Source organism: Schistocerca cancellata, chromosome 3 (genome assembly GCF_023864275.1).
Source record: "Schistocerca cancellata isolate TAMUIC-IGC-003103 chromosome 3, iqSchCanc2.1, whole genome shotgun sequence".
NCBI lineage: Eukaryota > Metazoa > Arthropoda > Insecta > Orthoptera > Acrididae > Schistocerca > Schistocerca cancellata.
In genome coordinates this window covers 234,513,450-234,536,610 of record NC_064628.1, presented here as the reverse complement: position 1 = coordinate 234,536,610, position 23,161 = coordinate 234,513,450, and positions in this window count along the sequence as shown.

The following is a 23,161-nucleotide window of genomic DNA, read 5'->3' as shown; positions in this document are numbered from 1 at the left end:
TTCAAGATACTGCCCATTCCGTTCTGCTGCTTTTCCAAGTCCTTGCTTTGCTGTCTCTGACAGAATTACAGTATAAATACATCTGTAATAAAAGTAATAAATACTATATGCAGAATATTAAATTTGTTTCATTTACCATATTATCTTCGCTTTCTTTTGGTGTGGAGGAACGAAACATAAATTTCATGGAATCAAAGTATTAAAATTTACTTTTATATAGGTCGTCTGAACTTTGTCCATTTTTCTTTTCTTCGATTTATTTAGTTCTTTATTATACTGCGTACGCAAATGGTGGATTTTTTTCCGTATTTCTGGCTCTGTAGTGTCGAATTCTGACGGAGTAATTTCCAATGCGTCTTGTTTTTTCAATCGAGTTTTAAAGTCCAACACGGGGAAACACTCCACTCGCTGAACAAGCCATTCTGTTCCTTCACCCGTCGACACGAACTTCAAGACTGACATTTCGTACTGTATACACTTCTGCAAGTGCCGAAAATAGTTCCCGCAACTGGCAAGTCCAGCAAGTAGTTGCAGCAAGCTACAGAGGACCGTTTACACTAGCTTGAGCAAGCTTCTTCTCCAAGTTGACGTAACTTGCGGAAGTCAACTTGCTGCGGGTGTTTCCACATACAAAGAACTTGCAGAAGTAGCTTCTGCAAGCGACTTGCGGAAGTTTACTTGCTAGTGGACACGCGCCTTTAGACTAGTCCAGAACCAGTTGGCCTGTCACGCCTGACATAAAGGGCTGACACACTATGCATTGTGCTTTGTCGGCAAACACCTTCACTATTTTCTCACCGCACAGAGGACGACGCACTGCAATGGGCGCATTACATACTACGCGACTAAAAATTCCTGTTCGTAGGGAAACCAGGCTTTATAGGGGTCAAATCCGTACAACGCGTGTCCGCCGGTCGTGGTCTCGCGGTAGCATTCTCACTTCCCGAGCACGGGGTCCCGGGTTCGATTCCCGGCGGGGTCAGGGATTTTCACCTGCCTCGAGATGACTGGGTGTTTGTGTTGTCCTCATCATTTCATCATCATCCAGGAAAGTGGCGAAATTGGACTTAGCAAAGATTGGGTAATTGTACGGGCGCTGATAACCACGCAGTTGAGCGCCCCACAAACCAAACATCATCATCATCTCCTACAACGCGCATTAAGAATCCGTGTCACTTCCTTTTGAAGTTTATACCATAGCAGCTGATCTGTACGAGACACACACGCTGATGAGTTGTCAATACGGGAAGACAAACATTCCACGTCTCTCAACCTCTAAGTCCGTAGTGGCCACGCTTATTATCCCTCTGCTCCCGATGTAAGAAGCCAACTTATCTCACCACCGAATTCACTTTTCTTTGTTGCTTACCAGGAAAACTCGGCTCTTAAGAAGAGTTGACGTCTTTCAGTTTGGATGTTAGTTGCTAGATGTGTGTTATAAAATACGGCGAAGAACGCTGACCGCACGAGTATTTAATCCCTGAGTAATTACGCGACTGACTTATGTGAACCAACGATTTTCTTTTTTCTGTGTTGTCGTCCATTGGGTAAAGGGGGCGGGGCAGGGTGGTCCACAGATGTGAATTTGCGTAGCTTCTAGCTCTACTTTAAACATCATTATTTCATATCACAGTTCTTTCGAATGTGGCTATTGCGGTGGGGTATATATGCCTTAAAAATGATGTAGCTAGAAATACAAAGCGATAACCTATGGTAGTGTTCTACAGTCTATTGAATTTAGCTATAGTAAATGCATTTTGCATTTATAAATTCAATAAAAAAGAAGATAAAGCACTGAAGAGAACTACTTTCCAATCTATCATGCATGGGAACTTATGAACCCAAAACAGAAAGGAGTTCTCAACCATCACAGGTTCCGAAGGAGATCAGGAGGCGTGGACTTTCACTGCTTGAAATCAAAGAGACTATAAACGGGCCGCAAGAGAAAAGAGAAGGAGAAAGAGGAAGATGTTACGAGTGTGGTAGACCACGCGACAATTCAACCAGTAAGTGTTGTGTTAGGTGCGGTAAGTGGGCCTGCCCTGATTATTTGAAGGAAGTTTGTGTCAATTTTTTGGACAGTGTAGAATGAAATTGTACAAGTGACATAAAATAATTTTGGAATTTTCATTTAATTGTTGTATTATTGAGGTTCATATGCAGGTATTGCAGTGTATGGTTCACAGACCACACTTGTTGTTCATATTTACTGCATTATAAGGTCACTATTGTTGGTTTTCGTTGAAACAGGTTATATGCGCATATGACAACAAATATTACGTATTCAAGAGTGGATCTGAGTAGTTAATTGAATCCTTTATCATTATGCAAGTATATGTCACATTTTGTGTCATCGTCGTTAAAATAACACAGAAAACAATGGTGGGGTGATAGCTGTCACGCAGGCGACCAGTGAGGTAACAGAAATTCACCCGACTACTGCAAGGTTAATTCGGGCAGCATGTTCCCAGCGGGCCACAGTTTGACGACCACTATTCTAAGACATTGCCTTTCTTCAGCGAAATTTTCGAACTAGTTAGCATGAGAACTTAAAATGTTTCACTTGTCGCTATTTGCATGCAGAAATAAGAACTTTTATCTTGAGAATGGCGAATTTCCACTACTTTGCTACGAACAAACGTGCTAACTTCTCATGCAGTAGAGAAAAACTTTGTAACTAAAGCACAAAGACCCTTACGTGAGATAAGAGACTGTTCTAGAAATACCATTAACTTTACGTAAGGAACGTAACTAGCCTCAGGTCACCGACTAAGCATGAATTTTAAAGTGTCTTGCTCGTGAGAAACTAGCGAAAAAGAGAAAATTCCCTAAATGCGTTAGGCCTGTGTGTAAGAAAAGTGCAGCAATATACAAGCTGTTTTAAAGTACAGAACACGTGCCGTAATTTCATCAAAGTACACGTTTTAATTGCTGATTTAAGGGGATCCTGTTAAACAACTTTGTACCCTCGATAACAGCTGCTGCAAATGTAGAAAAATATTCGTGAAGACGCAACACAGCACCTACTTCCAGGAACGTAAAAAAGCGATAAGAAATTTATGGCCTGAATCCTGTTTCATCTCTAGACGTGCGGTTCGATTATCCATTGCACTTCGTGCAGCCCACATCACAATTCTGCTTATAAAGCCTTTCTGCGTTATACTGTTCTTAAACATGCACCACTACAACATACGTGGAGAAAATGTGTAGAAAACAGTGTAATCAACATACACACGCAGGTGTGCATTGCAGATCACAATAAGCTCCCTTGCTTTCCACAAAAACGATCAGGACAGCCGCTTGCAATTTCTGTAAGCTCCTTTACTATGCTCTACCTGCGCTATCAAATTGGCTATTTGGAATCATCTTATTATTTTCTCTAGTTATTCGAACCATTCTATTCATCTCCTTTCCTCGGGAAACATCGTCCTTCTTGTAAGTCATTTAATGAAACTTTTCTTTTCAATATTTTCTACAGAATTGCAACACGCTGTTACTACGTTAACTGTACACCTGCTAGTCCTCCCATTGCGCCTCAGAGTTTGGTCATGGTGGAGCATGCTGCAAGGCAGCAGGCCCTGTGGCCTCTTCATACACATATTAAGGAATATCAAACCAGCATATCTTGCATTTCCAAAAATCTGAATTCGCAACACATGCGAATTACTGTCATTTCGCTACTGTATTACACTGCTCAAATGGTTCAAATGGCTCTGAGCACTATAGGACTCAACATCTGAGGTCATCAGCCCCCTAGAACTTAGAACTACTTAAACCTAACTAACCTAAGGACATCACACACATCCATGCACGAGGCAGGATTCAAACCTGTGACCGTAGCGGTCGCGCGGTTCCAGACTGAAGCGCCCAGAACCGCTCGGCTACAGCAGCCGGCGTGTATTACACTGTCTTGCAAAGTAGGTAATGTATTGGCATGTACATGATCGGGAGTAGGATGCATGCTTATCGAAATTCTGTTCATTCCGTGTAGAAGACGAGCGGGAACTTTTGGGCTGTGAAGAGGCCTACCATTCACAGTAGCAGGAGGTGGGGGGACTTATGGCCACTGGGAATTGCGAACAGAGCCCTGACCCCCGGCTGGCAGCTTCCTCTTTTGATGTCGGGTCTCAGGGGCAATAGCCACAGACGCGCTTTTTTTACAATGACTGCGAGCAGTTTTCTCGCGAAAGCCTCATGTTTCGGGCAGGAACACGTCAGCTTGGCGCCACGGCTGTGCTATTGTCTGGGCCGTTTGGGAGAAATGGTCACCGAGCTCTCCGGGGTAGCAAAGAGAACAGCACTACATGAAGCACCTCAGTTATATTCCGTTGGCGTCCGTCACCCACAATCTTCCTGCACAAAGTCCTGCTGCAGGCTATGATAGGCTGTTACTTCGGCACACGTTTACAGTCACTGTCGTGGATTGGCGTGAAGGAGTAGTATAGGCGCCTAAGTTGACGGAGTATGGCAGTGGGAGTCTAGACGAATTTGTTGTAAGACCATAATTGGCGAAAGCTTCGTTTATTGGCGACGATTGGCGGAGCTCTGGCACAGCGAAGCAGTCACACTCTGGACGCGAAGCGGAACAGAATTGAGAGAGCTTGTTGCTGACCGCTGCAGGAGTCAGTTGGGTACTTTGCCGCCCTTGTTGCAGAGTAATTTCATTCGCAGTTTCACTTGTCCGGCCATCAGTACAAATACTTAGTATTTTTCGCGCATGCGTTGCGATCTGTCTCGAAGGAGGAGCCCCATCTCCATGCAGCGCAGCCGACTACGAGTAGCAGCCACCAACAGCGCGCAGTCTTGCAACGTACTGTCGATAATACACGCAGCTCCGGCCTGCAGGGTTTCAGTTGAGTTTTCAGCAGCACAAAATTCGAGATGAGCTTTCTCACCGTTGGCATCCATAGAACGATTTTGTTTCCTCAGGTGATATCACAATACTACATCTTATCATCCAGTTATTTATCGATATTACACATTTCAGCTGTTCTCTTTTCTCCCCCTTCTCATAATAGAGAACCTGCAGTATTATTTGTACTAAGCTCTTGCCAACACATCTATCAAATGATGACTATTGACTTGTTTGATTTACGTAAATGTACATGATTGTTCCTTGCATGAGTTCATGATCAGTTCTGTGATCCACTTAAAGAAAATATATGTAAATCTAAACGTTTAGGATGTAATTTATCTGTCAGACTATCACTCTCACCAGAATCCGTTCCCATCATGATTTTTGGAGGGGAACTTTCTCTCATTGATTTAATGAATAAATTCTGTGAGATGCTAGCCGCCATATGTAGGAGAGTCATAACGAGACAACTTTGCACACCTTCTGCAGGTTCAATATAAACCCATCTGGGGGTGATTTGCATAAAATCGTGATTCTTCCCCGCAGCTTGCGTATCAGTTATGAGTCCCACGATATCATACACTCGGCTAATTTCCATATTGGCTACCCTTACCTTAGGTTTCGTACCCATTGGACCACACTGATACAATTTCGTTTCTTTTTCTCTGCTTCATCGATTACCTGAATTTTTTTTTATATCAGCAGTAGATATGGGTTGCTGCCGCCTATGTGCTAAACCTTATGCTTTCTTTATCTTTCATTTAACTAGTTACCTTCCATGGTGACTCAAGGTTTTGTGGTTTCTGCACCACTTTCAAGACGAGTGTCGTAAATCAGCGTTGAGAACAGCGTCGCTAACTTGTATAAGATTTATTATTGGGTACGTGTTATTTTTGCAGGGGAAAACTTTCTTTGGTTATGGTATCGAGAGAACATTGGTAGATTATTAGAGCCGTTAGTATCTTTATTGTAATGTCACTCAGTGCTGAATGCTGACAAGGAATAAGCCTAGGATGTTAAGGGTCGCAAATAGAACAAAATCTATTTACATGATGGAGCAATTTGACCACAGGGGCGGTCAACGTTTCGGGGGACGAAATGGTGTCCTGAGAACACAGAGCATACAGGTCCAGAAGTCAGTGTATTTCACCGTTCTGAGACTGTTCATGAACTGGTAACACGCTCCTTTCAGGATAATACGAATCCTGTTGAGCTACACCTGTAACGCAGCAAGTTACTACGAGATAAAAATTCGTTGCAGTAAGGCACGCAGCCGTCTAGTACGGTGGAAGCAGGATGGCTAATCCCTTTTTTTTTTTCCCCTCAGCTCAGCTTACGCTGCCTGCCGTGAGAACTGTATGGCGTAACATTCAGTCGATACGAAGATTCATACCCTCTACGAGTCTAAATGATCCATATTAGTTATTATCCGATTTTCTTCAAATTTTGTACACAACATTTGTTATTAATGGAATGATGCTGTCAAAATTTCAGATTTTTGTTTATTATGGTTTTGGAGATAAAGAGAATTACTTAAAACTCCCGAAACTCACACTTGTATTTAAAATCAAGTTAGGAACAAAACAGATTGACTTACATTATCACGTGAAGACATTCCAAAGATAGTAGTGCATAAAAATCAATTAATTAAAATTTCCTTTTTAAAACTTTAGTCACTGTTTATTACATAACGCAACAATCGGTCAAAATTATTATTTTATTATATTTTGCCGTCTGAGTGCGTGAGAGTGATTGAGAGAGTGGATGTGGCACTTACTTTAAAATTTAATATTTCATTTTACGTACAAACGAACTGTGGGAAAGTTATGTTGCAACCATGATTCAGGTGACGTATGTCAGTGTGTGCGTGCTTTTGTATAAAAGTAGCCAGAATGGAAATTAGAGGCGGAATAAGTTTATTTATCAATTTGAAGAACATTTCGCACTTCGTTTATTTTGGTTAAATAAAACACAAGAATTTGAAGTTTTGCTGACATTAATTACTATAAAATTAGTGGTTGGATAAGTCAAGTTTTACCGCGAGAATGATCTGGAAGGAATGTTCTGATTGGTCTTTCAGATCAACAGCCGATCAGAATTAAGCTGTTCCTGTGCGAAAAGAGGAGTGGGTATATAGGAAAGTACTTCAAAGAGGAGTCTCTTGCTACCTGATCTACGGATAACATGATGACAGATCGCTCCTTAAAAATACTCTGTAAGACAAGGAAAGTAGTGGAACAAGGCAGTCATCAGCCCACTCTCCATTGTTGCCAGATGTCTCCAAGATGGCGGTGATGACGTCATCCAAGATGGTGGCCTGTAGTCTTGGCAACAGCGTATGACAGCGTATGACATCATCCAAGATGGTGGTCGCGACGTCATTCAAAATGGCGGATTTTGGTGGGAAGATAGTTCACTTGGACTAACTCCACTAACCAAACACCCCTCCCCTTCCTGCCCCCAGAAAATGGCGCAAATACTAACCTAAGAAAGTGATGGCAAAATAGGTCACTTGGGCTACCTCCACTAACCTAAGTCATCCGACCGCCACCTCTTGCTAGGGATTGGATGGAAATTTGAATTTTAGTGGAAAGAAATGCCACCTGGTCTATCTCTACTAACCTAAGAAAATGGCGGGAAAGAAAGGGCACTTGAGCTACCTCCACTAACCTAAGCCATCCAACCTCCACATCTTCCTAGGAAATGGTGGGAAGAGGACTCGACCTGTGCTGGACATAAGTCTTTATTTTGCATTTACTATTTATTTAAACAATTAGAGGCAGTACCACCATCAAGTGTAGTGGCCAAGCGGTCGAGAGTCCATGTGACCTAGTACACAGTACTGCCACCAGAGAGCGCTGTCGTCCATTCCATGATGTAATCCAAGATGGCGGTCTGGGGTGGAGGGAAATGGCGGGAAACAGTGTGGTCCCCATGGGGTCTGGAGTCCAACTGACCTAGTACACAGTACTGCTACCAGAGGGCGCTGTCTTCCATTCCATGACGTAATCCAAGATGGCGGGGAAAATGGCGGGAAACAGAGTGTTCACCAAAAGGTCTGGTCCTTGTACACAGTACTGCCACCAGAGGGCGCTGTCATCCGTTCCATGACATAACCCAAGATGTCTTACTAGAGGGTAAAATGACTCAGCCTGCACTGGGTTGCTGAAGAGAGGAAGAAGTGTACTTTATTTATTTTGGAACCACTTATTTAGGGATTGATTTGAGATCGTATATTTATCACACATACAAAACACATGCTCTGACGTGCCTGGGGTCACACCACACATCCTACAGACCTGTAAACTCCTCCTAAATAATGCAGTACACCGATATGCAGACACGAAATCAACTCGTAAACTGTCCAGATAACGCACAGCACAGCCTGCAGACCTGCTCGCAAAATAATGCAACAGACATGCAAACAACATGCGCAGGCACTGCCCGCTGTCCCCTCTCCACTGTACCGCACAGGAGGCTACCATACAAGCCCCCAGAAGTTGGGATGCACGTGCAGCCCCCACAAAATGATGCAGCTGTCAGCTGCCAAGCCATGCACAGGTGCCCATTCAACCATGAGGTGGCCGAATCCCTTTCATACTTCACACCTCAGAAATTCCTCTCGAAATATGTCATCAGCTAGGCACCATTGCTGATGTGACCAGATGGGAGTGAAAACCTATTTGCAGAGCGCAGATGCTCCAAGAGTGCACACACGTCGACACCGCCATGAGCCACTGCCGGATACAAGCCAGCATGAGCCATCCCTCTCTAGCCACTGCCTACGGCTTGTCAAACTCACCTCTATAGCTAAAGCTCTTTCAGTGTTATACTCACGTCACATGTCTATCTAAATAAGCCCTAAGTCATCCTCTGGGCCATACGCCCGTGTCTTCGCCACTGCTGGTGTGATCCCTCTCTCTACCTGCAGTCCAGCAAGACCTAATTGCCGAGCGACTCAGCCTCGCAGACACTGCAGAAATCCATTCCACAATAGCACAGGCTGCTTTCTCCCTAGCAATTCTAACAGGATATGTGTAACATGTGGCTGCTGCATCATTGCATGTAACTACATAACATTGCAAGTGCATCTAGCAACGTTCTCAATATTATACTGAAGCCACATGGCTATCTAAAATAAGAACGAAGTCGTACTGTCAGAAATTGTATAGTGCCCCAGAAACACTTGACGTGCGCTTTTGTAGGAGCTTTCGTGATGTCTCAGCTTGTATGCACGGAAATTCTTGCCCTAACACAAGCTGTTTACGAAAATACCGCAGAATAGTGCCGAATGCATTCTTCCTCGTGATTCTAACATGACACCCAATTCATCACATGTTGCCCTTCCTGTTTTCAACATAGGCAAACGTTCTCACCGCTATGTAGAGACCCCTATATCCCAGCAGAAAGGATGTCTTGTGAATGAATTGGTCAATATGATTTCTCTTATCGAATTTACCCACCATATTACTGATGCTGACAGTGTGGAACCACCATCCACCTTTTTTTTTTTTTGTTTCCACAGATGAGGCTTTCAGTGGCAAAAACAATTTTACACAGATCGCCATATTGCACTGACAATTAAACCTTGCAAAGTGCCCCTACATATCGTCATATACTGAAAAATTCCTACTGAATTACACTGCTCTCCCACTGAGGATAGGAGCTTGAATATTAGAGCACGAAATGAATCTCCCACCTAGAAATATATCACCACACACGATGTCGATGTAGTAAATATACAATTCATATCCTGCACCATACAAAATCAGCGCTTTTACATCATTCGTACATATACCACGAAGACAGACAGCACCGTATATACTCCTTGCAGCACTATATATTTCTCTGCGAGGTCTGCGATCATCCATCCTCGATGGGAGACCAGAGTGTCCTCAGAGGACCGAAGTCACTCTCACAACTGTTCTACAAATTTGGGCTCATTCCCCCTCAGCACAGAGGCGTTACTGTTTCTGGTCCGAACCTACTTCCTTGCTTGCTTTTCTACACCCATCTCCAGACTCTGGGATTACAAGAACATATGTATTTTTGCATGGTTTTCCATAATATTATACCATTTTCGAGGTTCTTCTTGATATCAAGCACACAGCAGTATCCTACCAATTGATTGCGCAACATAATTCCAAAGATATAGACTGGACATTATTTCTCTAGTAGCCCCAAACTTTAATGAGGTGAGCTTGCTCTAGACCACTGAGTAACTAGAAACACATCCCATCTGCAAAGACCTTTACATGAGGACTCGAAACAATAGAGGAAAATATTTCCACTTGCAGAATATCGATGTCAGTGATGTAACAGATTCCAAATCATCCCTACAATTTAGAAAGCCAAATAAGGTGTTTCTTTTGTCTAGAGAACCAGCAAACGCGTCTTTCACCTGCCAGATGCACACACCACAATCGATGTTCTCTCAACTAAATAAAGACACAAAATGTGAACAACCACTCAACCGAAAACTTTACATGGGTGGGAATGATGGCCCAGTGCAAACACACGTCCATATCGAATCTTCTCAAATGTCCATGCGATCACGAAAGCTATCCAACACATTCTAAGTATTAGTTCGCTATTTGGCTGTCTCCACTCAGACAGCCTCTACTGTTAGCTGGAAACGTGAATCATTCCCACCACAGGCCATGTATAGATGGAATCATCCTACAAAATCGGTCACATATGTATTTGATCACAATACTTACAATTAAATGTCACGATTGCGGTTTCAGTTGAATGACATCGACAATGAGCGAAGTATCGGAAATACGTCCTGCTGACGGCTCTGAAAATAAAAATATCTGTACCATTCTTATGGCTTGATGTACTCTTCCCTTCGCTATCACAGTATTCCACATCAAATCCATACCTTCCTTTACACTTGCCTGACCACAAACACATACTTTATAAGCCTGATGCTCAATATGGACCTATCACACATCCCCTACTACTACTAAGTATAATACTTCATCAAGAACTGATTGCTGGCGATACGAAATACCACTGGCTGAAAATCAGAGATGGGTGGGACATGTCTCGCAAGTTTTTCTTGCGAGTGCTACCACTGTGTCTTAGAAAGAGACACGTTATCATCTTACAAACAGCAAAAAAAAAAAAAAACACACACAACCATATCACCATCACAAGCGGTCTTGGTTCTAGGGGTGCATACAAGCATCCAATACTTGCTTTATAAATCGAGGTACAACATAACCTCTGAATGAGGTGGTTTTTTGTGCCGACAAATACCGTGATGGTGATCGCAGGAGTGTATATTATCAGACGAACAGTTCGGTTACATATAGCCCATGACGCAACCTTGTGATAAAATCGCTGAATTTTGAAAGTGATTTGCCTCAGGAACGTGGTATGAAACCGGTATTTGCGACTCCCTCACGCCACCACAGCTAGATATTTCTACAGTATTTGTAACCTATTATCTCTTGATACCTTGTCAGAGGTTCTGCAATATATCCACTGAGTTATACGCAATGACTGATTGGGAAGGCTCACAAACAGTAGTAGATGGTGTGCTGATTGAGGTCATAAGAAATCTAGACTAACTTTGCAGATCTCTAATGTTACGCTATCAGCTAGAAACGCAGTCAGACATTTGGAATCAAGTCCCTCGATTCAAGCTCATACTTGCATTGCACCTTTTAATGATTACAGCCACAAGTGAGTCATTTTTCTGGCACTCTCATATCTCGAAACAGGTCCCCTTTCTCGAACCTGCCTGCTACAGTAAAATTACAATGTGGTTTTAGTCAGCTCCTATGCATCTTGCAACTGCTGCCATTTCTGCAGCTTTGCGCATGTGATCGTTCCAATTTAAGTTGGATCTGAGCAGATGTCAGAGAAAGCCATATCCACCACCTTCAGCAACCTGTGTAGAAACAGAATGACCTGAGTTAGTGTAACAGGACGATTTGTCGATCATTTGGTAGAAATGGGCGCATTGTGGTGTGTCTCCAAATTAGATACAGATACTACAGTCTGAAGCAGATGCATGTCCATTCACATCTATCAGCCCAGCATGCTATCATCGTTATTCTGTACCACCCAACAGAGAAAAATTACGAACTACAAAAACTCTGCTAACTTCATCCGATATACAACTCACCTAGGCACCATTTCTGGCGCAATGATGCATAGCTGGGGTGCAGGTACAGTGTGGAAAGAGATGTTGCAATGTTTCCCAGAATAGCACAGGGGACATTCCTCCTAGCAATCCTAACAGGACAGCCTGTCCATCACGGAATTTATCTGTCAAACTGCTGCTGCTGCCCATGTGGGACGATCCTATTATATATACAGGTATTGATCCACTGCAGAGGCCAGTTTAAAGTTTCATCACCTGTACTGTAGGTGGATGATCGTATCCCATGGACTATACTGTAAATCGCAAGAGACACTCCCTGGGCCATGTATAGTCGTGTGAAACACTATTTATTTCTGCTGTAACACGCTATGTTCACTGCCAAACTTTTTTTTTTCTTCTGCCATGACTTCGAGGTCTGTGTCAGGTTCTAAACTGACATTAAGATGTTCTGACCCACCGCCTCTTGCAGGCAACTAGATGTCGCACGGTGTAAATCATCTTGTTATAGCTGTTACCATAACATGCCACACACACACACACACAGGATAATTTTAAATAAAAGACAGTTACAACATAAGGAAATTGGACGAGTTTTGCGGCGTTGAGGGGGGGGGGGGTTTCCAAACTACAGTCCAGAGGTGATTCACGAGCTTTACATTTAAACTTATCTGTCACAGGAATGGAATAGCTGATTTCCCTGCGTTCCATTCCATTTCGACTGATTCCTCATATTTCAGTCATGTACGTGAACATTGTTATGGTGCTATCCAACCCAGAAGGTGTCGTCCCTCCACAAAATTCTTTCTCCAACTCAAATAACCGTTGTCAGTCAATCATTATATCATAACCAACTGTGTGCCAGTGGATGGATGGGATGGAAAAGACAGCGCTGGTGTACTGAAATATTAAGCATCACAGATGATACTGTGAACAATTTTAGCAATTTTACACCAATTTCAACATCAACCAATGATGTGAGAGCATTTTCCCAATTTCATTATCATAGCTAAACCATCACTTCTCCATGTTGATCATTGCAAATGTGGGTAGATGACTATACATTACATCCATTCATTGTTAATTCTCGAACACATACATCATCAAAGTATATCAGACAGCTCTCTACATATTTCTAACACCCCGACCATAGCAATTAATTTAAAATCTTTCTCTATGCTGATGGGAATCAGAGACCATTCTCGCAGTCTTAGGGTAAAATTAGAGACTGAAAGACCCCCTCACACTGTCATTGACCAACCAGCCTTACAGCACTGTTACCAATTTAATATGTGGCTCTTGAGCACTATGGGACTTAACATGTGAGGTCATCAGTCCCTTAGAACTTAGAACTACTTAAAACTTACTAACCTAAGGACATCACACACATCCATGCCCGAAGCAGGATTCGAACCTGCAACCATAGCGGTCGCGCGGTTCCAGACTGAAGTGCCTAGAACCACTCGGCCACACCGGCCGGCATTTAATCTGTAACCGACCACAAGTAGACCACTACATTCCACGTCTTGTGAATGAATGGAGCTTGCCAAGTCCTCACACATCCAAGTGCATTAGATGTCTCAAGACGCACCCATGTCAAGGAGGTTAGCACTGCTTATCGATGTATACATCTACATCTACATCTACATCTATACTCCGCGAGCCACCTTACGGTGTGTGGCGGAGGGTACTTATTGTACCACTATCTGATCCCCCCTTCCCTGTTCCATTCACGAATTGTGCGTGGGAAGAACGACTGCTTGTAAGTCTCCGTATTTGCTCTAATTTCTCGGATCTTTTCGTTGTGATCATTACGCGAGATATATGTGGGCGGTAGTAATATGTTGCCCATCTCTTCCCGGAATGTGCTCTCTCGTAATTTCGATAATAAACCTCTCCGTATTGCGTAACGCCTTTCTTGAAGTGTCCGCCACTGGAGCTTGTTCAGCATCTCCGTAACGCTCTCGCGCTGACTAAATGTCCCCATGACGAATCGCGCTGCTTTTCGCTGGATCATGTCTATCTCTTCTATTAATCCAACCTGGTAAGGGTCCCATACTGATGAGCAATACTCAAGAATCGGACGAACAAGCGTTTTGTAAGCTACTTCTTTCGTCGATGAGTCACATTTTCTTAGAATTCTTCCTATGAATCTCAACCTGGCGCCTGCTTTTCCCACTATTTGTTTTATGTGATCATTCCACTTCAGATCGCTCCGGATAGTAACTCCTAAGTATTTTACGGTCGTTACCGCTTCCAATGATTTACCACCTATGGCATAATCGTACTGGAATGGATTTCTGCCCCTATGTATGCGCATTATATTACATTTATCTACGTTTAGGGAAAGCTGCCAGCTGTCGCACCATGCATTAATCCTCTGCAGGTCTTCCTGGAGTACGTACGAGTCTTCTGATGTTGCTACTTTCTTGTAGACAACCGTGTCATCTGCAAATAGCCTCACGGAGCTACCGATGTTGTCAACTAAGTCATTTATGTATATTGTAAACAATAAAGGTCCTATCACGCTTCCTTGCGGTACTCCCGAAATTACCTCTACATCTGCAGATTTTGAACCGTTAAGAATGACATGTTGTGTTCTTTCTTCTAGGAAATCCTGAATCCAATCACAAACCTGGTCCGATATTCCGTAAGCTCGTATTTTTTTCACTAAACGTAAGTGCGGAACCGTATCAAATGCCTTCCTGAAGTCCAGGAATACGGCATCAATCTGCTCGCCAGTGTCTACGGCACTGTGAATTTCTTGGGCAAATAGGGCGAGCTGAGTTTCACATGATCTCTGTTTGCGGAATCCATGTTGGTTATGATGAAGGAGATTTGTATTATCTAAGAACGTCATAATACGAGAACACAAAACATGTTCCATTATTCTACAACAGATTGACGTAAGCGAAATAGGCCTATAATTATTCGCATCTGATTTATGACCCTTCTTGAAAATGGGAACGACCTGCGCTTTCTTCCAGTCGCTAGGTACTTTACGTTCTTCCAGCGATCTACGATAAATTGCTGATAGAAAGGGGGCAAGTTCTTTAGCATAATCACTGTAGAATCTTAAGGGTATCTCGTCTGGTCCGGATGCTTTTCCGCTACTAAGTGATAGCAGTTGTTTTTCAATTCCGATATCGTTTATTTCAATATTTTCCATTTTGGCGTCCGTGCGACGGCTGAAGTCAGGGACCGTGTTACGATTTTCCGCAGTGAAACAGTTTCGGAACACTGAATTCAGTATTTCTGCCTTTCTTCGGTCGTCCTCTGTTTCGGTGCCATCGTGGTCAACGAGTGACTGAATAGGGGATTTAGATCCGCTTACCGATTTTACATATGACCAAAACTTTTTAGAGTTCTTGTTTAGATTGTTTGCCAATGTTTTATGCTCTCTTTACGCTCTTTTTCGCTTCGTTCAGCTTTTCCTTATCAGCTATGATTCGACTACTCTTAAACCTATGATGAAGCTTTCTTTGTTTCCGTAGTACCTTTCGTACATGATTGTTATACCACGGTGGATCTTTCCCCTCGCTTTGGACCTTAGTCGGTACGAACTTATCTAAGGCGTACTGGACGATGTTTCTGAATTTTTTTCCATTTTTGTTCCACATCCTCTTCCTCAAAGTGTTTTAATGTAATAGCAGATGGTTAAGAAGAACGAGAAACGGATGATTTTTATGCGCAGTGGAGCTCCAGACGCATTTTTACGTAAATCAACCAAGCTATCAATTTTAAAGTATTATTACAGAGTATAGGATCATTACCTGGAAGGCCTTGGTAAGAGCGAAAATCAACACACACAACCCTAAGGCTACAACGTTCTGCACTTAAAACGGGCTATAATGTTAGATCGCTTGCATTTCCGAAATATCACTTGTACGGAATGTAGCGCTGTTAATATTCCAATGGAAGAAGTACATTTCAAGCGCTTGACATACATCCTTCTTCCCAGTTTCTCTACGATAAACTATGTCATCGAACCGTAAAACGAAAAAACTACTTCCTTAAAACATTGGCTCTGTGTGATACGAGCACAATATAGCTTTCCAGAGACATATAGCGTCCAATGTTTACCTCCAATCATGGTTCAGAAATTATAATATGCCTGCATCAGCCCTATATCGTCAGTAATGGGGAATACCTCTTACAAGGAAACAGATAAACGCATAGCAGCAGTGTCAGACATGTGAAAATTACAAGTCATTCCGTCACTAACTCTGTAAACAGCACATTTGTCAGGTAAATGTATACACGGGGATTGCAGTGCCTCACAAGCATCTATTGCTAACTTAGTTATGAAGCTGAAGTCTCGATTTTACACCCAAGATGTGACAGGGGGATGGAGTACATCGCATAAATCAAAGTTCTTTTAGAGGAATGCGTCACGTTTCATCATACATGAGGTGGAATTCCTCTGATCACCGACAGGTTTACCATTAACGTTCGCAAGTAGACAGTGCTTTAAATCAGATACAGAACACGTGGCTGTATATGAGTCTATAGCAGGCTGTGTCACGCGACTGTTGCATCCTGACAGAACAGTGGAAAAATCGACCTGCAGCACCTTCTTCCCCTCTAGAATGCATCATCAGTCTAGAATTAAATTGTACCTCTTTACAGCTCCATCTCAATCGATCACCCCGTCCACTGATTGTTATCTTTTAATGCAGATGCAAGTAAGTTTAGAGGCAGATGGTTCTCTGTCTTCCTGAAAAACGTCAAATACAGTAGTCAACTCATGTGTATCACTGGTATTCATTAGACACACAGTATAATGCTGCCTCAAAGGAGAAAAATTGACTGCTTCCCTCATTCCCTTCACTTGCATGTCGACATTTTCTCGGATTCCTCTCGCTGTCACATACTTGTTCCCATGTACAAATTGTTCTGCGAGAACCAGAAGAGACATAACCACTTCCTCAATTTCCCTGTATTTCAGTGTATGTTCGCTCAATTTATACCTATTCTCCCCCCCCCCTCCCCATCATTTTTCGGAATTCTATCGATTTTACATAAGTCCTATCCATGCAATCTATGTGATCATGAGGAAGAGCTGGCGGTCGGATGACAGGTTATTCGGGGTAGCCCAAGTGACCTATTTTCCCGCCACTTTCTTAGGTTAGTACAGGTGTGTTGCATTGTCTTGATGGAATTTGAACTTCGCGCCATTTTCTCTGGGTTGGGAGGTGAGGGGGTGTTAAGTTAGTGGAGGTAGCCCAAGTGAACTATCTTCTTGCCAAAATCCGCCATATTGAATGACATCACGGCCGCCATCTTGGATGGCGTCATTAGCTGTTGCCAAGACTACAGGCCGCCATATTGGGTGACGTCATCGCCGCCATCTTGGATGCATCTGGCAACAATGGAGAGTGTGGTGAAGACCGCTTTGTTCCACTACTGAGGAAATAGTGCGCTAATTTCGGTTAGAACATATTGTGACTGAAGCGACTGAAGTTGTGAACATTTTAATGAAAGTTTCCGTTTCTAAATTAAATAGTTTGAGAGATATGAGCTTGTGAACTTTGTGGTCGTAGTAACAACACCGCTTGGCGTGTTTTGTGCTCTGTATGGAATATTTTTGGAAAACACCTCTTACAAGGAAGATTACTGAAACGACCGATCGTTTAACTCGCGAATAGTCGTGGGTCTGTGACTGGTAAAACAGAAAATTAGTCAGGTCGAACTTACTAAAATTCTGGCTGCTTTTCGAGTGAATATTTGTTATAGTGAATTTTGAATGATAAAATATTAAATACGGACTTGATAGCCATTTCATGTGTTTCAATATGAATAAAAAGCAGAGTTAAGCTAATTTCAAACGCTTTTCTGCAAGTAGACTGAAGATCCTGAACGCCCGATTTTTTAATCATTAACTTTCAGGAACTGACTTTCAACTAGAGTTACGCGGCCTCTGTGCGGTAGGTATTAGGTGTTGGTTTCATCAACGCTGCTTTACACTGCCTAGCACGTATCCGCTACCACAGAGTGAAGGAATATCGGCAAGAGTCCTATCGAGGTAGGTGAACTGAACGATAGCACCGCTGCACACCTTAGGGAACCTATTGAAGCCATTTTCGCAAGCCAGAACCTATTACAAACAGACAATAAGTCAGTAAGTGGGTGCCTCCAGAGTATAATCCCCTGTTACTAGTAAGGGTTATGAACTACTGGAGGATCCTGTTTCAGCTCTTCTTAGAAAGATGGAAATAAACAGAAAGGAACCAGATACAAGATGAGAAGAGGTTGAAAAAGCACGACGTGCAAATTGCAAAGATCTTAAGAAGCGAATATCCACTAAAATTTGTGAAGTCGGTGAAAAAATATTGAAAACAACAAAAACGCGTGCAGAAGCAAAACAAACTACAATCATCGCTGGCCACTAAATGCAAAACCGGAATTTATTTGTGCTCACATGGGGGGTGTCGCTGCATAAAAAATGAGAACGTTGCAGCACGGTGCAGTTCGGAGGACGAATTTAGAGCGCGTTTCTCGCCTCTTGCTGGTGGCAAGAAATGCCAGCAAAATACACTCCTGGAAATGGAAAAAAGAACACATTGACACCGGTGTGTCAGACCCACCATACTTGCTCCGGACACTGCGAGAGGGCTGTACAAACAATGATCACACGCACGGCACAGCGGACACACCAGGAACCGCGATGTTGGCCGTCGAATGGCGCTAGCTGCGCAGCATTTGTGCACCGCCGCCGTCAGTGTCAGCCAGTTTGCCGTGGCATACGGAGCTCCATCGCAGTCTTTAACACTGGTAGCATGCCGCGACAGCGTGGACGTGAACCGTATGTGCAGTTGACGGACTTTGAGCGAGGGCGTATAGTGGGCATGCGGGAGGCCGGGTGGACGTACCGCCGAATTGCTCAACACGTGGGGCGTGAGGTCTCCACAGTACATCGATGTTGTCGCCAGTGGTCGGCGGAAGGTGCACGTGCCCGTCGACCTGGGACCGGACCGCAGCGACGCACGGATGTACGCCAAGACCGTAGGATCCTACGCAGTGCCGTAGGGGACCGCACCGCCACTTCCCAGCAAATTAGGGACACTGTTGCTCCTGGGGTATCGGCGAGGACCATTCGCAACCGTCTCCATAAAGCTGGGCTACGGTCCCGCACACCGTTAGGCCGTCTTCCGCTCACGCCCCAACATCGTGCAGCCCGCCTCCAGTGGTGTCGCGACAGGCGTGAATGGAGGGACGAATGGAGACGTGTCGTCTTCAGCGATGAGAGTCGCTTCTGCCTTGGTGCCAATGATGGTCGTATGCGTGTTTGGCGCCGTGCAGGTGAGCGCCACAATCAGGACTGCATACGACCGAGGCACACAGGGCCAACACCCGGCATCATGGTGTGGGGAGCGATCTCCTACACTGGCCGTACACCACTGGTGATCGTCGAGGGGACACTGAATAGTGCACGGTACATCCAAACTGTCATCGAACCCATCGTTCTACCATTCCTAGACCGGCAAGGGAACTTGCTGTTCCAACAGGACAATGCACGTCCGCATCTATCCCGTGCCACCCAACGTGCTCTAGAAGGTGTAAGTCAACTACCCTGGCCAGCAAGATCTCCGGATCTGTCCCCCATTGAGCATGTTTGGGACTGGATGAAGCGTCGTCTCACGCGGTCTGCATGTCCAGCACGAACGCTGGTCCAACTGAGGCGCCAGGTGGAAATGGCATGGCAAGCCGTTCCACAGGACTACATCCAGCATCTCTACGATCGTCTCCATGGGAGAATAGCAGCCTGCATTGCTGCGAAAGGTGGATATACACTGTACTAGTGCCGACATTGTACATGCTCTGTTGCCTGTGTCTATGTGCCTGTGGTTCTGTCAGTGTGATCATGTGATGTATCTGACCCCAGGAATGTGTCAATAAAGTTTCCCCTTCCTGGGACAATGAATTCACGGTGTTCTTATTTCAATATCCAGGAGTGTATAATGATGTGGCCAGGTCTAGGAGCGTCCGGATACAAAAGCCCTCTCAAAATGTTCTACGAATTACTTAGAAAAGTCAGTTCTTAGACTCTCGTATTAGTGCGTCTGAGGTAATTCGGTTTTGCTTTGGCAAACTCCCCACCCCTCTACCAGCAGACTTTAGTCGGAAGATGTGGTGACAACACTGAATCGTTTAAATGTTTCCTGCCAGAACTGCAGCTTATGTTCGACAAACAAATAGCGTGGGGGAGAAGACGGACAAACGAAGAGAATAATCAGTAACCTTGGAAGAATAACGAAAGGGGGGATGAGCGAGACCAACGGCAAGGTGTGCGACAGGAAAGAGTGCCACAGCCGGGCGTTAGGAATTAAGGGAACCAGGGCTACGGAGCTGAAAATGCAAGTAGGTCTGACAGAAATTGGCGTGAACAATAGCTTATCCAGCAGAGTGACAAGGGATGGGGCAGACAGAACCATAACAGTAACAACGGCAGGAGAGCCGAAATTATGGGGTCGAACATATCCAATGGAGGACAACAGCGATGTGACATTCATAACTTTATGCCAGGTATGAAACCTTTTGTAGAGTAGGAACTTTGTCGTTTGTTGTCTTTATTTTGTTTTTAGTATTAGGTTTGAAATTCTCGTTTTTGTGAAGTTTTCTTTAGGTGTTACTCTGTGTAGAATACGGCCCATATAAGGCTCTAGAAAATCTGCTTTTTTTTCGTGCTATTTTGTATCTTTCTCTATATGTCATTTTGTTACTTTGTGTGAATGACGCTTGTGCGTCAGACACTGTTCCCGGATATATTCATGCATTGACAGAGTAGGTTCTCATAGTCATCGTTTTCTGTTGCGGCAAATGTCTCGACGTGGTAGATGACGATCCGCTTTGCTGTAGGAAAGGTAAAGGCACCAAAGAGGCAATTCTGACGTGGCGGATGGTAATGGAAGCAAGAGTAAAGAAAAATAAAGACACGTCCATAGTTTTTTTCGACCAGGAAAGGGAGTTCGGCAATGTCAAATGGTGCAAGATATTCGAAATTTTGAGGAAAATAGGGGTAAACTAAAGGGAGAGACGGGTAGTATACAATATGTACAAGAACCAACAGGAAACAATAAGAGTGGAAGACCAAGACGAAGCGCTCGGATTAAAAAGGGTGTAAGAGTGGGATGTAGTCTTTCCACTCCTACTTTTCAGTCTACATATCGAATAAGCAATGATGGAAATATAAGAAAGGTTCAAGAGAGAAAAATTAAAGTTGAAAGAATATCACTGGTAAGTTCGCTGATGACATTGCTATCCACAGTGAAAGTGAAGAAGAATTACATGATCTGCTGAATGGAATTAACAATCTAATGAGTACAAAATATGGACTAAGAGTAAACCGAAAAAAGACGAAAGTAATGAGAAGTAGCAGAAATGAGAACAGCGAGAAACTTAACATCAGACCTGATGATGATGAGGCAGATGAAGTTAACTAATTCTACTATCTGGGCAGCAAAATAACCAATGAAGGTCGGAGCAACAAGGACATCAAAAGCAGAATAGAACTGACAAAAATGGCATTCCTGGCTAAGAGAAGTCTACTAATATCAAATATAGGTCTTAATTTGAGGAAGATATTTCTGAGAATGTGCGTTTGGTGCACACCATTGTATGGCAGTGAAACATGCACTGTAGGAAAACCGGATCGGAAGAGAATCGAAAATTTGAGATGTTGTGTTACAGACGAATGTTGAAATTTGATAGACTGATAGGATAAGGAATGACGAGGTTCTGTACGGAATCGGAGAGGAAAGGAATATGTGGAAAACACCTACAAGATAAAGGGACAGGATGATAGGACACCTGTTAAGAGATCAGGGAATAACTTCCACAGCAATAGAGGGAACTGTAAAGGGTAAAAATCGTAGAGGAAGATTGAGATAGGAATACAACCAGGAAATAATTGAGGACGTAGGTTGCTAGTGCCACTCTGAAATGAAGAGATTGGCACAAGAGAAGAATCCATCATGACGGGCCGTATTAAACCAGTCGAAAACAGATGACTTAAAAAAAGAAGAAGAAGGAGAAGAAGAAGTCATCATCTGTCTGCACTGTACGGATCGAAACCGTTTCGTTTCCTGTGGTCTGTAGTGTTCGTAGTCGAACTGTCTTCAGTTTGGTCTGAAGTTTTAGTTCAGTACTGCGTTGCATTCCATGTAAGAGTGTAAATGTACGAGAGATTGAGGTGCGTGTAAATAGCGTGACGCCCTTCTAGTTTTGTCCCGGATGAATACGGCCGCACATTCGTGGATAAGTCCGTCGCCGGAATATTTCTTATGTGGTAAGGTGTTAAGTGTCCACTTTGTCGACAAGTGCACAGGGCTGTCAGGTGTTGTTTTGGATAGGAGGGTTTGGCCTCGCCAGTTCTGGGAGCGCCAAGTAACATAGTAGTGTAGTTAAGGCGTTAAAGGGACCATACAGACCACCCCATCATTTTGTGATTGTCACGATGTCACAACGCCCTTGTACGCGTGGATAATTTACCGTGACCGACAGTGACGTGTGTATTATGTAAGTACCACATACTGATACTGGAACTGTGACTCGATCAACTCACACTTTCTTGACTAACTCGCAGGTTTCACCAATTTCGTGTGTACTGGATCTGTATTAGGATCCATCAGGTCTTCATGACTAACAGTATCTCGTAAGTTTCAGAGAAATCAAATCATCCTGATCAGCAGCATACAGACAACAAATAGATTGGCAACCAACTAACTTAAGAAAACGGGGGCAGCAGAATCGGGACATCAGACTGCCCAATAATATGGAATAATTAGTGTCTCTCCTCCTTTGTGATTTGTTTTTAGCTTGCCTATATCACGTACGCATACTCATTTACAATTTCAGTCATATCAGTGAAAGTGGTTGTCGATCTCACTTCTGGTCTTTTTTACCATAGTGTGTTTGGAAGATATGTTGCAACTGTGGTCGCAGGTGCTGTCCTCACGGAAGGGAAGCGAAGAATAAAGCATGAAGAGACGTAGGTCTGACACACACGCACGCACACACACACACACACACACACACACACACACACACATACAATTAACACACTCATAAACAAATAAATAAAAATGAAAATGAAAAGAAGAAGGGAAGTTTTTCTTAATCTGCTCAATAAATAGAATTATACATAAAAAATACATGCATAATGTAAATTATGCTATTTACTCATTAGCTGA